At 37.7% G+C, this 16,968-nt stretch overlaps 1 protein-coding gene across 1 annotated transcript in view; it reads left to right on the top strand.

The window, feature by feature from the left end:
• Positions 1-16,968, top strand: part of LOC114908647 (zinc finger protein 33B-like) — a 36,146-nt gene that overhangs the window by 15,967 nt on the left and 3,211 nt on the right. The gene's annotated exons all lie outside the window — the stretch shown is intronic.

Here is a 16,968-nt window from a genome sequence, read left to right as displayed (position 1 = left end):
TCTATTTAGGTCTTCTGCCCATTTTTGGATTAGGTTGTTTGTTTTTTTGATACTGAGCTGCATGAGCTGCTTTTATATTTTGGAGATTAATCCTTTGTCAGTTGCTTCATTTGCAAATATTTTCTCCCATTCTGAGGGTTGTTTTTTCATCTTGTTTATGGTTTCCTTTGCTCTGCCAAAGCCTTTAAGTTTCATTAGGTCCCATTTGTTTATTTTTGTTTTTATTTCCATTTCTCTAGGAGGGGGGACAAAAAGGATCTTGCTGTGATTTATGTCATAGAGTGTTCTGCCTATGTTTTCCTCTAAGAGTTTTATAGTGTCTGGCCTTACATTTAGGTCTTTAATCCATTTTGAGTGTATTTTTGTGTATAGTGTTAGGAAGTGTTCTAATTTCATTCTTTTACCTGTAGCTCTCCATTTTTCCCAGCACCACTTATTGAAGAGGCTGTCTTTTCTCCATTTTATACTCTAGCCTTTTATCAAAGATAAGGTGACCATATGTGCATGTTTTATCTCTGGGCTTTCTATCCTGTTCCACTGATCTATATTTCTGTTTTTGTGCCAGTATGATACTGTATTGATTAGTGTAACTTTGTAGTATAGTCTGAAGTCCAGGAGTCTGATTCTTCCAGCTCCATTTTTCTTCTCAAGATTGTTTTGGCTACTCGGGATATTTTCTGTTTCCATACAAATTGCGAAAATTTTTGTTCTAGTTCTGTGAAAAATGCCAGTGGTAGTTTGATAGGGATTGCATTGAATCTGTAGATTGCTTTGGGTAGTATAGTCATTTTCACAATATTGATTCTTCCAATCCAAGAACATAGTATATCTGTCCATCTGTTTGTATCATCTTTAATTTCTTTCATCAGTATCTTACAGTTTTCTGCATATAGGTCTTTTGTCTCCTTAGGTAGGTTTATTTCTAGATATTTTATTCTTTTTGTTGCAATGGTAAATGGGAGTGTTTTCTTAATTTCACTTTCAGATTTTTCATCATTAGTGTATAGGAATGCAAGAGATTTCTGTGCATTAATTTTGTATCCTGCTACTTTACCCAATTCATTGATTAGCTCTGGTAGTTTTCTGGTAGCATCTTTAGGGTTCTTTATGTATAGTATCATGTCATCTGCAAACAGTGACAGTTTTACTTCTTTTCCGATTTGGATTCCTTTTATTTCTTTTTCTTCTCTGATTGCTGTGGCTATAACTTCCAAAACTATGTTGAATAATAGCAGTGAGAGTGGGCAACCTTGTCTTGTTCCTGATCTTAGCGGAAATGTTTTCAGTTTTTCACTATTGAGAATGATGTTGGCTGTGGGTTTGTCATATATGGCCTTTATTATGTTGAGGTAGGTTCCCTCTATGCCTACTTTCTGGAGGGTTTTTATCATAAATGAGTGTTGAATTTTGTCAAAAGCTTTTTCTGCATCTATTGAGATGATCATATGGTTTTTATCCTTAAGTTTGTTAATATGGTGTATCACATTGATTGATTTGTGTATATTGAAAAATCCTTGCATTCGTGGGATAAACCCCACGTGATCATGGTGTATGATCCTTTTAATGTGCTGTTGGATTTGTTTGCTAGTATTTTGTTGAGGATTTTTGCATCTATGTTCATCAGTGATATTGGCCTGTAGTTTTCTTTTTTTGTTATATCCTTGTCTGGTTTTGCTATCAGGATGATGGTGGCCTCGTAGAATGAGTTTGGGAGTGTTCCTCCCTCTGCTATAGTTTGGAAGAGTTTTAGAAGGATAGGTGTTAACTCTTCTCTAAATATTTGGTAGAATTCTCCTGTGAAGCCATCTGGTCCTGGGCTTTTGTTTGTTGGAAGATTTTTAATAAAAGTTTCAATTTCAGTGCTTGTGATTGGCTTATATTTTCTATTTCTTCCTGGTTCAGTCTCAGAAGGTTGTGCTTTTCTAAGAATTTGTCCATTTCTTCCGGGTTGTCCATTTTATTAGCATATAGTTGCTTGTACTAATGTCTCATGATCCTTTGTATATCTGCAGTGTCAGTTGTTACTTCTCCTTTTTCATTTCTAATTCTGTTGATTTGAGTCTTCTCCCTTTTTTTCTTGATAAGTCTGGCTAATGGTTTATCAATTTTGTTTATCTTAAAGAACCACTTTTAGTTTTATTTATCTTTGCTATCGTTTCCTTCATTTCTTTTTCATTTATTTCTGGTCTGATCTTTATGATTACTTTCCTTCTGCTAACTTTGGGGGTTTTTTCTTCTTCTTTCTCTAATTGCTTTAGATGTAAGGTTAGGTTGTTTATTTGAGATTTTTCTTTTTTCTTGGGGTAGGATTGTATTGCTATAAACTTCCCTCATAGAACTGCTTTTGCTGCATCCCATAGGTTTTCGGTCGTCGTGTTTTCACTGTCATTTATTTTTAGGTATTTTTTGATTTCCTCTTTGATTTCTCCAGTGATCTCTTGGTTATTTAGTAGCATATTGTTTAGCTTCCATGTGTTTGTATTTTTTAATTAATTAATTAATCTATTTATTTATTTTTGGCTGCATTGGGTCTTCGTTGCTGCATGGGCTTTCTGTTGTTGCGGTTAGAAGGAGCTACTCTTCGTTGCGGTTCACAGGCTTCTCATTGCGGTGGCTTCTCTTGCTGCAGAGCACAGGCTCTAGGCGCACGGGCTTCAGTAGTTTTGGCTTGCGGGCTGTAGAGCGCCAGCTCAGTAGTTGTGGTGCATGGGCTTAGGTTTTCCGTGGCCTGTGGGATCTTCCTGGACCAGGGCTCGAACCCGTGTCCCCTGCATTGGCAGGCAGATTCTTAACCACTGCACCACCTTGGAACCCCACATGTTTGTATTTTTTACAGTTTTTTTCCTGTAATTGATATTTAGTCTCATAGCATTGTGGTCGGAAAAGATACTTGATATGATTTCAATTTTCTTAAATTTACCAAGGCTTGATTTGTGACCCAAGATATGGTCTATCCTGGAGAATATTCCATGAGTGCTTGAGAAGAAGCACTCTGTTGTTTTATTCTGTTGTTTTCTGATGGAATGTCCTATAAGTATCAATTAAGTCCAACTTTTAATGTGTCATTTAAAGCTTGTGTTTCCTTATTTATTTTCGTTTTAGATGATCTGTCCATTGGTGAAAGTGGGGTGTTAAAGTCCCCTAGTATTATTGTGTTACTGTCGATTTCCCCTTTTATGGCTGTTAGCATTTGCCTTATGTATTGAGGTGCTCCTATGTTGGGTGCATAAATATTTACAATTGTTATATCTTCTTCTTGGATTGATCCCTTGATCATTATGTAGTATCCTTGTCTCTTGTAATTGTCTTTATTTTAAAGTCTATTTTGTCTGATATGATAATTGCTACTCCAGCTTTCTTTTGATTTCCATTTACATGGAATGTCTTTTTCCATCCCCTCATTTTCAGTCTGTATGTGTCCATAGGTCTGAAATGGGTCTCTTGTAGACAGCATATATACCGGTCTTGTTTTTGTATCCATTCAGCCAGCTGTGTCTTTTGGTTGGAGCCTTTAATCCATTTATATTTAAGGTAATTTTCTATATGCATGTTGCTATTACCATTTTCTTAATTGTTTTGGGTTTGTTATTGTAGGTCTTTTCCTTCTTTTGTGTTTCCTGCCTAGAGAAGTTTCTTTAGCATTTGTTGTAAAGCTGGTTTGGTGGTGCTGTATTCTCTTAACGTTTGCTCCTCTGTAAAGGTTTTAATTTCTCCATTGAATCTGAATGAGATCCCTGCTGGGTAGAGTAATCTTGGTTGTTGGTTTTTCTCTTTCATCACTTTAAATATGTTCTGCCACTCCATTCTGGCTTGCAGAGTTTCTGCTGAAAAATCAGCTGTTAACCTTATTGAGATTCCCTTGTATGTTATTTGTTGCTTTTCACTTGCTGCTTTAATACTTTTTCTTTGTATTTAATTTTTGATAGTTTGATTAATGTGTGTCCCAGCGTGTTTCTCTTTGGGTTTATCCTGTATGGGACTCTCTGTACTTCCTGGACTTGATGGACTATTTCCTTTTCCATGTTAAGGAAGTTTTCGACTATAATCTCTTCAAATATTTTCTCAGACCCTTTCTTTTTCTCTTCTTTTTCTGGGACCCGTAAAATTCGAATGTTGGTGCGTTTAGTGTTGTCCCAGACGTCTCTGAGACTGTCCTCAATTCTTTTCATTCTTTTTTCTTTATTCTGCTCCCTGGGAGTTATTTCCACCATTTTATCTTACAGCTCACTTATCCATTCTTCTGCCTCAGGTATTCTGTTATTGATTCCTTCTAGAGTATTTTTAACTTCAGTAATTGTGTTGTTCATTACTGTTTGTTTGCTCTTTAGTTCTTCTAGATCCTGTGAAATGTTTCTTGTATTTTCTCCATTCTGTTTCTGAGATTCTGCATCATATTTACTATCATTACTCTGAATTCTTCTTCAGGTAGGTTGCCTATTTCATCTTCATTTATTTGGTCTTGTAGGTTTTTACCTTGCTCCTTCGTCTGTAACACATTTTTTTGTTGTTTCATTTTTCTTTTTTTTTTTTTTTGATGGGTGGTGCTGTATTCCTGTCTTACTGGTTGTTTGGCCTGAGATGCCCAGCAATGGAATTTGCAGGCAGTTGGATAGAGCTTGGTCTTGGTGCTGAGCTGAAGACCTCTGGGAGGCCTCACTCTGATTGATATTCCCTGGGGTCTGATATTCACTGTTAGTCCAGCAGTTTGAACTCAGAGCTCCCACCACAGGAGCTCGGGCCCGACCTCTGGACTGGGAACCAAGATCCCGCAAGCTTCGTGGCGCGGTTAAAAAAAAAGAAGGAAAGAAAGAAAAAAAGGAGCAGTATAATATCAAAGAATAAAAAACAAAATAAAATTAGAAAGGTAAAAAATATATTAGGAAAACTAAAACTGTAATTGAAACAACTGCAGCAAGGTAAAATAAAACCACAACAGAAAAAAAAAAGGGGGTGGGGTGGGGAACAAGCCAAAAGGAGAGATCACTAACAAAGTATAAAAAATAAAATAAAATTAGAAAAATAAAAGACTTATTAGGAAAAATAAAAATATAAAAGAATCAACAAGGTAAAACAGAACCCCAGTCTAAAAGAGGAAAAAAGAAAAAAAAAAAAGCCTCGACTCTGGGGGCAGAGTTTAGGCAGGGGTTGTAACTTAGGCAGGGGTGGGATTTTGGGTGGGGCAGGCCCTAGGCAGGTGGGGGAGTGATGTTTGAGTATGGGGTAGGGCCTTGGCGGGCTGACGTTCAAGTGTGGGGTGGGGCATAGATGGGGTGACGTTTGAGTGTGGGGTGGGGCCTCTGCTTCGGACCTGCTTAGAAGGGGAGAGGCAGCAGGTGGAAAGGAGGGCCTCTGGAATGTAGAGTTCCAGAGTTTGGAGGCAGGGCCCTGAGTGAGGGTGCCTGGGCAGGGTTTAGGCCCAGCCCGTTGGAGGGGGTCTCAGAGGGGGTCTCCGAGTGCAGAGGTGGGGCCCCGGGTGGGGGTGCAGGGGCAGGGCTTGGGCTCTGCACGGCAGGAGGGAGGCTCCGAGGGCAGAGGATTAGGCCCTGGAGCCCAAGAGGCTCCCCCGTGCCTAAGTGGGCAGGGAAAGCGCTGGCCCCATTCCCCTCCATTCCTTCATGCCCCTCCCCCACCATCTTCCCCGTAGCCACTGGACCGCTAAGCGTGGGTGGGTTCTGCTGGGTGTAGGAACTCCTTCCCTCCCCCAGCCACCCTTCAGGGGTGCCGGTCCCAGAGGTCCAGCCTTTACTTTTGCTCCCCTTTTCCCCCCACCCACTCCCTCAGGATCTGGGCAGCTGGAGGAGGCCTGGGTGTGCAGAGGATCAGGCCCGGGATCTCAGCAGATTCCTGGGGGTCCAAGTGGGCAGGGGAAACCTGGCCACGCTCCCTTTTGATCCTCTGCCGTCCCATTGGTTCCCCAAATTTCTCCTTCCCGCGTGGTATCACTTCCCCTTCCCCAGCCACCCCTCAGGAGCGCCAGTTTTCTGCCGCCTCCACTTCTCCTCCCCCTTTACTCCCCCCAAGCCCCATGTCCTACCCAGTCACTGGGGGTTACTTCTGGCCCCTTAGGTGTCTGCGGTCCCCCACTGGTGCCTGGTAGGTGCCCTAGTTGTGAGGAGACGTGAATTCCACATCCTCCTAGTATGCCATCTTGACTCCCCCGCCCTGCCCCCGTTTTTTCATTCAACAGATATTGAGTACCTACGTTCATTACTCTGGTTTTAGGTGTTGGAAATATATCAGTGAACTAAATTTTGCCCCTGACCTCATGGAGCTTGCATTCTGATAGGGAGAGAAGGATAAGAAACAAACAATTACACATATATACACTTAAATGTGCCAGTAAATAGCTAGGAAATTAGAAAAGGTTAAGAATGATGGAGTATTTTATTTTAGAAAGGAGGTCAAGAAGGCCTTTCTAATATTATCAACTTGAATAAAATGAGGATGAGAATCATGGGGAGTCTTGGTGGCAGAGGTGACATCAAATGTCAGTCCACCAAGGCAGGGATATACTTGGTGTTTTTGAGGACACATAAATATGACTGTGGATTGGGGGAAATGAGTGAGTGAAGGGTAGAAAGAGTTGGCATTGTAGAGGTAATGGGAGCTGAAATTATGTGGTGCCATTTGGACCACGATAAGGACTTTGATTTTATTCTGAGTGAGATGAGAAGCCATTGGTATAATTTAACCCAGTAAGCAACATATGCTGATATGTTTTTTTAAATTGATTTCTCTGGCTGCTGAGCAAAGAAAATACTATTGAGGGCAGAGGGCTGAAAGCAGGAACATCAGTCAGAATAGTATTTTAATCTCTGTAAATGTGATGGTAGCTTACCCTTGGTTGGAAGTAGTGAGGAAGAATAAAAGTGATTGACTTCTGGATTTAGTTTGAAGGTGGGACCTATAAGATTTGCTCTTGAATTGGGCAAGGAATGTGAGAGAAAGAGACGAGTCAAGAAAGACTCCAGGGATTTCATCCAGAAAAATTGGATGAATGGGCACCAATTGCCAAGATTGGGAAAATTGGAGAGAAACAATTTGGGAGGAGTTATTAGGAGTTTAAATTGCATATACCAAATTTCAGGTGATTATAAAATATGCAAGTTGTGAATAAACATATGGGTATGTATATAAGCAGAGGTAGATTAGGGGAGAGTCCAGGTTGGAGATATTTATTTGGAAATTATCAGCCATGGCAATATTTAAAGTTTTAAAATGCAGTATTTAAAGCTAAGGGATTAGATAACATCTCTCCTTAGGAGAAGGAATGCACAGATTTGAGAGGCCTGAAGGCTGTACCCTGGGACACTACCTTTCAGAAGCCATGAGAATGAGATGACTCAGCAGAAAAAAGAGAAGCAGCAGTTTGGAGATTAGGGGGAAACAGAATGTGGTGTCCTGTAGCCAAGAGAAGACAGTGTTTAAAGGACAGAGTGAACTTCTTCAAAGAAGAATGTGTGAAGTCAGCATTGTCTCTATCCCTGCCTGCAAATCATCCAGAAACATTAAAGTAAGTGAGCAATATAAACTCCATTTAATAACACTAGAGAACATCTAAAGTCCCACATCAGTACAAATATAGAAGCTGCAAAATCACTGAAAAAATCAAGCAGGAGTGTATGTATCAGCAGATGGATAAAAAACAAAAGCATTTCTGACACTAAAAGGAATTGACAAAGTACTTATCAGGGACAAAGTAAACGCTCTGAGGTGTGAAACCTAAATGTTTAGATTAACTACAATGTTGGGCACAGGATAGCTGGAGCCTTTTTGGATACAATTTGGTTCTGCAAATCAGACATACTAAGGCTACGTGTGGAAATAGACACATAAGCCATGTTTTTCAGTAGCACTATTGTTTCTCTGACAAGTAAGAAAAGAGAGACTTGCCATCTGTGGAAAAAAACCCCTCACAGACGCCTATATGTGGGGAAATAAACATACATGTTATCTTAGTGGATGATCCTAGAACACAGAATTTAAAGCAAAAACTTACTTGATAGCAATTAGTTAGGATGTGCAGACCTTAACAGTTACAAATCTGAGCAACACAGAAAGGCTATATCTCTTGATAAGGGGAGGCTAAAAACATGGAAAGGAATATAGTAATACAGTGAATTCTGTTAAAACAGGATGTGTGCATTCCTTAAAAATCATTGTTTTATGCAAAATAGTATATTAAAAATCACATGGCAATGGGAAAATGGGATCGGGGTATAACACTTAAAAGCTCTGTCTGTGACACATTGAGAGAGCAGTATTGAAGTCTCTAGCTATAATTTTGCATTTGTTTATTTCTCCTTTTCAGTTCTATTGGTTTCTGCTTTATGAATTTTGAAGAATTATTAGATGCATACATATTAGGATCTTTATGTCCTCTTGATGGATTGATCCTTTTATGATTATGTAATGTCTCTCTATCCCTGAGAGAACTCTCTGTTTTAAAGTTTACTTTGATATTATTATAGTTACTCCAGCTTTCTTTTAGTTAATGTTTCCATGGTATACCTTTTCCCATTCTTTTATATTTAAAGTGGATTTCATACAGATAGCATATGTTTGGGTCTTTTTTATCTAATGTGAAAACCTCTACTTTTTAATTGGAGTATTTTGACCACTTAAATTTAACATAATTTTTGTATGTTTGGATTCAAATTTATTTCACGGTTGTTTCCTATTTGTCTCATCTATCCTTTTCTCCCCCTTTTTTCCTTTTTAAAATCTCTTTTGGGGAATTCCTTGGCAGTCCAGTGGTTAGGATTCTGCACTTTCACTGCTGAGGGTCCAGGTTTGATCCCTGGTCAGGGAGCTAAGATTCCGTGAGCCGCCTGGTGCAGAAAAAAAAAAAATCTCTTTTGGATTGAGTTTTTTGTTTGTTTTATCTCTACTATTTACTTATTAGTAATACCTCTGTCTTAATTTATCTTTTAAGTGGTTGCCCTGTGGTACACTGTATACATCTTCAGTTTATCACAGTCTAAGTATACTATTCTACATGTGGTCTTACAGTCTTATAACAATATACTCCTGTCACCTTCTCCCACTTTATGTGATGTGGTAGCCATACATTTTTACTTAGAAACCCCACAATGTATAATTAATATTTTTGCTTGAGACAGTCAATCATCTTTGAAAGTGATTAAAAAGTCTTTTATTTACCTTTTTAAAAACCATGTTCAGCACTCTATTTCTTTGTTTATCTTACTCTCTCCAGTACTTCCTTTAGTACTACGTGTAACACAGGTCTGTTGGCAGTTAGTTATTTTTTGTAAATTTATTTATTTTATTTTTGTCTGTGTTGGGTCTTCATTGCTGCGTGTGGGCTTTCTCTAGTTGCAGCAAGTGGGGGCTACTCTTCACTTCACAGTGCAGGCTTCTCACTGTGGTGGCTTCTCTTGTTGCGGAGCATGGGCTCTAGGCACGTGGGCTTCAGCAGTGGTGACATGCGGGCTCAGTAGTTGTGGCTCATGGGCTCTGGAGTGCAGCCTCAGTAGTTGTGGCACACGGGCTTAGTTGCTCTGTGGCACGTGGGACCCGTGTTCGAACCCGTGTCCCCTGCACTGGCAGGCAGATTCTTAACCACTGCGCCACCAGGGAATCCCTGTTGACAGTTAATTTTCTCAGCTTTTATTTGTCTAAAAAGGCCTTTATTTAATCTTCATTTGTGAAGCATAGAATTTCTCTGAGTGCAGATTTCTGGATTGGCACTTTTTTTTCTGTCCTTACTTTAAAGAGCTGATCCACTGTCTTCTGGCTTACACTCTTACTTCCTCCTTTGTTCTTCTGTATTTAATGTTCTGGTTTTTCTAGCTGCCTCCAAGACTTTTTTTTTTTTTTTTTTTTTTGCGGTACGCGGGCCTCTCACTGCTATGGCCTCTCTCGTTGCGGAGCACAGGCTCCGGACGCGCAGGCTCAGCAGCCATGGCTCACGGGCCCAGCTGCTCCACGGCATGCAGGATCCTCCCAGACTGGGGCACGAACCTGCGTCCCCTGCATCAGCAGGCAGACTCCCAACCACCACGCCACCAGGGAAGCCCCAAGACTTTTTTTATCTTTGGTTTTCAACTGTTTGGCTCTGATGTTTCTAGGTTTAGCTTTGTTTTGTCTGTATTTTTCTTTTTTGTTGTTTTCTCAGCTTCTCAAATACATGGTTTGATGTCTTTCATCTTTTCTACCTTTTTTTTCTGCGACTCCAGTTACTTATATGTGGCTGTGTTTGATATTATTCCGTGGTTCTTGGATCTTTCACATCAGGAGAATTTTCTCAGTATTTGTGCTCCATTTTCAGCTTTTAGCTGTCCTCCCAAAAGCTGTATTACAAAGGTTTATCTTTCTGCTCTTGCTCTTCCTCCAGCAGTGAGCTGCTACTACTTGTTACTTCATGCTGTACTTCTGGTGGGGGCAAGGGTGTTCTTTGTTGTTCTGATCCAGCTTCAGTTTTAGGTGTGAGCCTGGGCCTCAGTAGTGGGGTTTCCTCAGCGTACCTCCCTTTTCTTCAGTGGTCTTCAGTGGTAAGAGACTTCTACTTTTGTATCAATTACGGATTTTGGGCCCAAGATGGGTTCTCTGCTCCTTCTCTGAGTATAGAGTATTTATCTTCTACTCCTGTCCCCCTATACTCCCCTACTAGGGGATCCAGATTGTTGGCTAAATTCATCTCAGATTGGTAGCTTGCTTTAAGCAAAAGAAAATGAGTTCTCTCTTAAGGAAAAGCACCCTCAATACAGGACATTAGGATTCTCACTTATTAAATATGAGCTTAAAAAAAACTTAAAGAAATATATTGTTCGTGAGATTAAGCAGAAATAACAAAATATATTTTCCAACACCTGTTAATTAAGATAATGGCTTTTTTAGATAGTTAAGGGTAAAGCATCCATTCAAAGAAATAAAAGATGAAATAAAATCAGTAAGGAAGAAAGAATGTCTAAATAGCTAGGCAGATTGTTGAATAACCCATTAGAATTTTTAGAACTAAAAATAAGTTGTTGAAATTCTAAAAAATGGATTAAGTACCAGATTAGATGCAGCTGAAGAGACTTTACTAGAAAATACCACTAAATAAATGACACAGTCCAAGTATAGGATGACAGGAGAAGGAAAATAGGTCAGTACGTTCAAAGATGTATAGGATAGGGATGAGAAGACAGATATAACATGAATCATTGGATCACAAGAAGCAGAAAGAAGAACGGAGAAGCAATATTTGAAGCAATAATAGCTTAGAATTTTCCAGAAATCCTTCAGTAAGACCACATATGTGGACACAAAACGCACACCAAGCAGGATAAATAAAAAGTAATATATACTTAAGAACACTGGATCTTAATAGCAGCCAGAGAGAAAATCAGGTTACTGCCTAAGGAAGGAGACATTGCCAGAGACATCTAAATTGAAGCAAAAAATATTTGTCAATCTAGAATAATGAACTCAGGAAGCTATTTTTTAAAAGATGAGAGTTGTCAAAGAGAAATAAAGCCAGATACTAGTTAAAGGCAATATAGATTTTATTCAGTAACTATTGAAATAGAGGGATAAAGTTTCAATAAAACTGAGCTCAACTCCAAATACAGCAAAGGCAGCTGGGGATTTGTAGCCAACAAGCAGAGTGAAGGGGTAAGTGAATAGAAAATTACTAAGAGGAGACATCAAGGGTAGGGATATTCTTGCTAAACTGGCCTAACAGAATTCTTGCTAAATGCAGGCCAAGGGTTTATAAATCATGGTTGGAGCATGAGGAACTTATGGGTGAGGAGATATCAAGGGTGAGGAGATTGTCACTAGACTGACAAGGTTTCTTGCTGAAACTGCTCAGTAGAGACAGACATGAAAGGCCAAGGTCAAGACCTAGTCAAGAATAAGTCTCAGAGGAGCTTAACTAAAATTTAGTCAAGGAGAGAGTCTTTGTCAGAGTGTATGATTAAATTTGGATTGGTCCTGAAATAAATTATAGGAACAATCTTTTATTGTATAATTTTGTTAGTAAAATTAAAATAGAAATACTGCAGGAAGAGAGAAAATGAAATCCAGAAGAGTGCTTGAGATGAGAGGAGTGGTAAGTTATAAGAAATTAGGAAATTTATAGCTAAGTCTAAACAACATGTGGATAGAATCATTATATCTAATTTGTAAGGCTAAAAAAGACACTATGATAAACTAAAAAATAGTTGCATAATTGAGTTGGGAGGTGATCAAATGGCATTTGACTCTTCTCTTATTCAGAAAAAGAGGTTCAGGTTATAGAATCACCTTAGATTTTAAGTTAAATATTAATGACAGAATTTAATGGACAGCCACCTAAAGTGGAGAAACAGGTATGTATAACCTCGAAAGTTGTAAAGAGAAAAAAGTGGAAAAGATTAAAAAATATCAGTCTAAAACAAAGAAAGAAAGGTACAATAAAAGTAGTAAAACTGTGATAAATACAAAGTAGCAAGTAAAATGGAGACAACGTGACATATTTTAATAATCACCATAATTGTATATAAAAGGACTAAATTTACCAAATTGTCAAATTGGATCTTCAAATAATAAAATAACCTATATCTAAGACATCAGGTTTTAGTAACTTTGTATCTTCAGCATCTTTTGCTCACTCAGCATTCTGTGTTTTATGTGTCTGCAGAACATCTCTAACAGGATACTCCAATTCCTCTAATGTGGCAAGAACTACTATTAAAATCATCATTCACAAATCACAATCTTCCCTACTAATCTTCATTTATTAGGTTCTGTGAACCTTCTACTCTTAAAACTGACATAGCAGCATTTTATTTTTCTCTCTATCATCCTTTCTTACTGATATTAGATCACTGTTATTGGTTTTTTAAAAAATATTTATTTGGGTGCATCAGGTCTTAGTTGCAGCACACAGGATTGAGGCACACGGGATTGCAACATGCGGGGTCTTTCGTTGTGGCACACCAGCTCTTTGTTGCCATGCATGGGATCTTTGTTGCGGCTTGGGCTTCTCTAGTTGTGGTGTGTGGGTTCCAGAGCACGTGGGCTCACTAGTTGCAGCACATGGGCTTAGTTGCCCTGTGGTATGTGGGGTCTTAGTTCCCAGACCAGGGATTGAACCTGCGTCCCATGCACTGAAAGGTGAATTCCTAACCACTGGACCACCAGGGAAGTCCCTAGATCACTATTATTGTTATACTTTTGTAAAAGTGTTTAAAAAATATTTTTATTTTCTCATTTTCCACTGACACCACCCAAAACACTAACCATATTGTTTTAGTTTGTTCTAGTTTCTAAATGAAATTATACTTTTCCCCCCAAAGCATCTAATTTATCATGTTAGTAGCCTGAGTTACATTTTTCCCAATGTGTAATATATGAAATTTAAGTTTTTCTCTTTTAATGATGGTTTTTTAAAATATTTATTTATTTATTTACTTAGGCTGTGCCGAGTCTTAGTTGAGACATGCGGGATCTTTTTTTTTCAGTTGTGGCATGCGGGCTCATAATTGCAGCATGTGGACTTCTTAGTTGCAGCATGCAGGCTCAGTGGCGGCATGCGTGCAGGATCTAGTTCCCCAACCAGGAATCAAACCTGGGCCCCTTGCATTGGGAGCGTGGAGTCTTACCCACTGGACCACCAGGGAAGTCCCTTAATAATGCTGGCACAAAACTGGGGGTGCTAAACTCCCATTTAATCCTTCCTGAGTATCACCCATATATATGCTTTCCTTCCCTACAGCTCTATGTTTGATTCCTATGTACTCAGTGATTCTCATGAATTAATATGTGAAAAGTACATGGAACAGAGCCTGGCTCATGGAGATGGTTTGTTATTTTTCTTGTTGTTATTATCATTATTAATATTTTTAAGCATTTTTCTTGTTTTTTGTTTTTTTACTCTTCTTTTTAGATTATTTCTTGACTTTGTCGAACATCTGAGGCAAAGGAGAAAAATAATATATTTCCATAAATAATTTTTTGAGCAAAAAAGAGCACTCTGCTTAAAATTATATTTTCACAAAACAAGTAATATTTATAAGATGAAAAATACCCCAACTCATATTTAGAATTTGGAAATTATCCCCTCTACATATTAATGACTAAATTGGCCATAGTTCAGTATTTGTACAGCAGATTCATATAATGCTTCATTTACCATGATAAAAATTATTAATATTCAGAGGGAGCTATACATTTTGCCATTGTTTGATCTTCTTATTCATTTCAAAATATAGTACTAAAAAAATCTGTTTTATAACTTTTATATCCTCCGTAAGTCCAGAACAGCAACAACAAAAAAATCTCTACCCTTTCCTCTAAAAAGCCTTCATAGATCCCCTCAAAGAAAAAATCTCTACCTGTTCCCACTCTCATAATCCTTCATTTCTCTTTTATGTGTTTATTACATTCTGCAATATAGTATAGCTGTATTTGTGCATCCACTTTCCACATTTCCTCTACTATGTACTAAGGTCCTGGGGTCAGGATTAAGGTTTATTCATTGATGTGCCCCTCCCAAAGAATTTGGTCTAATAGCTGGTATAAACTCAGTACTAGCATATTTGTTTTTAAATAATTTAGCCCTTTTTGGTTAGTGATCCAAAAAGGGATGTTATTCCACTATATAGAATGCTATATTTATTAATTAGTTTTTTTTTTTATACTCAGTGCTTGCCTTAAGGTGACCATCCACTGATTTTTATTTAAATACTTGTGGTTTTCTACTTCCTTTGTCTTTGTGCTTCAGATCCTGGCTTTACCATTCATGAAACAGAATAGAAACTATATCCATTAAAAATCAGTTTAGAATTTATTGATATAAAAGAGAAAGCTTGAAAGTTTCTGTATTTATGTGCTTTTTAACAGTGCTTTGAAATGAATGATTTGTTTTAAATATTGATTATACCCATTAATGAGATATTTGTACATTTTCATAATAAAAATTATAGATTTAATAAGCAGTTATTTTAAAGAGGTATTTCCAACAAATCTTGGTATTTCCCATTAGCTTATAATATATGTGTATACTGTTGCAACATGTATTCACTTTAGTTTATTTTTATTTTTAATTTTTATCCTTTGAAGTAAAAATATTTTAATAAATTTTAAAATTTAATCTCAAGGTTCCCCAGCTTTTATGAAATGTTTCTTACTTGTTTTGATAAACATTATCTGCTGTAGATTCTAATTCTTGATAGTGTATGGATATCGAATGAGGCTGTTTTCTTATGTATATTATGCTTTCTCCAAAGAGAGCATATCTTATTTTGTTATATAACTTATAATGGATATTGGATCATTACTTGTTACTCTTGATGAGTGAGAGGGCCTTTATATTGATTCATTCAGAAGACACTACAAAAGAATTAACTTCTGAATGCACATATTGAATTTTAAACCTTTAGATTCTTGTTCAAAAATTACAGGTTTGAATAAAATTTGAGATTTGTGTTTTGAAAAGCACACTGTTTGTTAAGGACCATTATTAATTCCATATCCACTCAAGGTATTCAAAGGAAATCAGAGGTAAACACTTGTAAGACCATGGGTTATAGTTGGGAAAAGAAGGAAAAAAAAAAAAAGACAACTGAGTATTTTAAATTTCAGCAGTTAATAGAGGATGTTTATGTTACAAAGGAGTATTGTCCAGTGTTGTGATAGAATGAGATGTACAGAATGTAATAAATTTTAAATTTCAGTGTAAATAGAACTTGAAATTGTAGAGATGTTTGTAAAGACATATTGGGAAGCAGATATGAGACAGTGTCATTTCCCTGATGTTTAATGTTTAAGTTCTAAGCAAAGCCAAAATGAGAATGTAAACCAGCTTAGTGAAAGTCTTGGTTGAACTTGAACAATTTCTGGCAAATTAATAGTCTGTCATTTCTAGAAAGAATACATTTATTATGGCCTTGTGGAGTGATATTGTGGTTACCCAATATGAATATAGTTGGAAAAAGTATTTTTCCCCCCAAAATGGTAACTACAGTCTATTTTGTCTAATGATGCTTGGAGACAGTGGGCTCTGGACAGGTTTTTGAACAGGGTCATCATTGTTATATTGCAAATACTGAACAGGAAGATAACAAGATGAAGTCTAGCTGAGAATTCTTAGGATAAATAAATGTAAGTATCAGTGAATATTTTAGGTCAGGTCCTCCATGGTTTTAAATATAAATAAAACCCAGAAATGTAGAGATCTGGGTTTAAAAACAAAAAAATACATTAACATATTAAATTTGTCACAGAAAATTTAAGATGAGGAAAAGTTAGCATTTGATGGTTGGATAGGTTAACTTTTGCAAAAACTCTTAGAGAATAACCTGAATATACTAAAACTAAAAACAGGCTTCCCTGGTGGCGCAGTGGTTGAGAGTCCGCCTGCCGATGCAGGGGACACAGGTTCGTGCCCTGGTCCAGGAAGATTCCACATGCCGTGGAGCGACTGGGCCCATGAGCCATGGCCGCTGAGCCTGCGTGTCTGGAGCCTGTGCTCTGCAACGGGAGAGGCCACAACAGTGAGAGGCCCGCGTACCACAAAAACAAACAAACAAACAAAAAAATGGATCTGGCCCTCTGGCAGTCTTCCTTGTCTCTTTGATTTTACATTTCCTGGTAGACATTTGTATTCTTTGTAAGTCACATGAGTAGAGAATGAATAAGAAAGTAGGCTACAGGTCTCCTTAAGCAGGAACAAATTGGTACTTTTCCATAAATTTAATTTGGTATTAACAGTATAATAAATTAGCAATATATAAGAGAAAATTAAAATAAATTTAAAAAGAGGAGAATTGAACTAGAAACGTAAATCATAGAGATTTAGCTGCAGTATTTTAAGTATATCATGTAAAGTCTAATCTGTATCCTTCAAAAGATCAAATCAGTCCTCTGATATTTCTCCAGGGTACTCTTACCTACTAATCATTGCCTCTCTGCTTCTCTGCATTTCCAACACCTGGATCAGTCTTTTTTTTTTCAAAGTCTGTCTTCCTTTATTCACTG

The sequence above is a fragment of the Monodon monoceros genome, unplaced genomic scaffold (assembly GCF_005190385.1).
Source record: "Monodon monoceros isolate NGI ecotype Baffin Bay Population unplaced genomic scaffold, NGI_Narwhal_1 Super_Scaffold_4, whole genome shotgun sequence".
NCBI lineage: Eukaryota > Metazoa > Chordata > Mammalia > Artiodactyla > Monodontidae > Monodon > Monodon monoceros.
The sequence above is the reverse complement of the archived record's forward strand: the minus strand, read 5'-3'. Positions and strand labels throughout refer to the sequence as shown.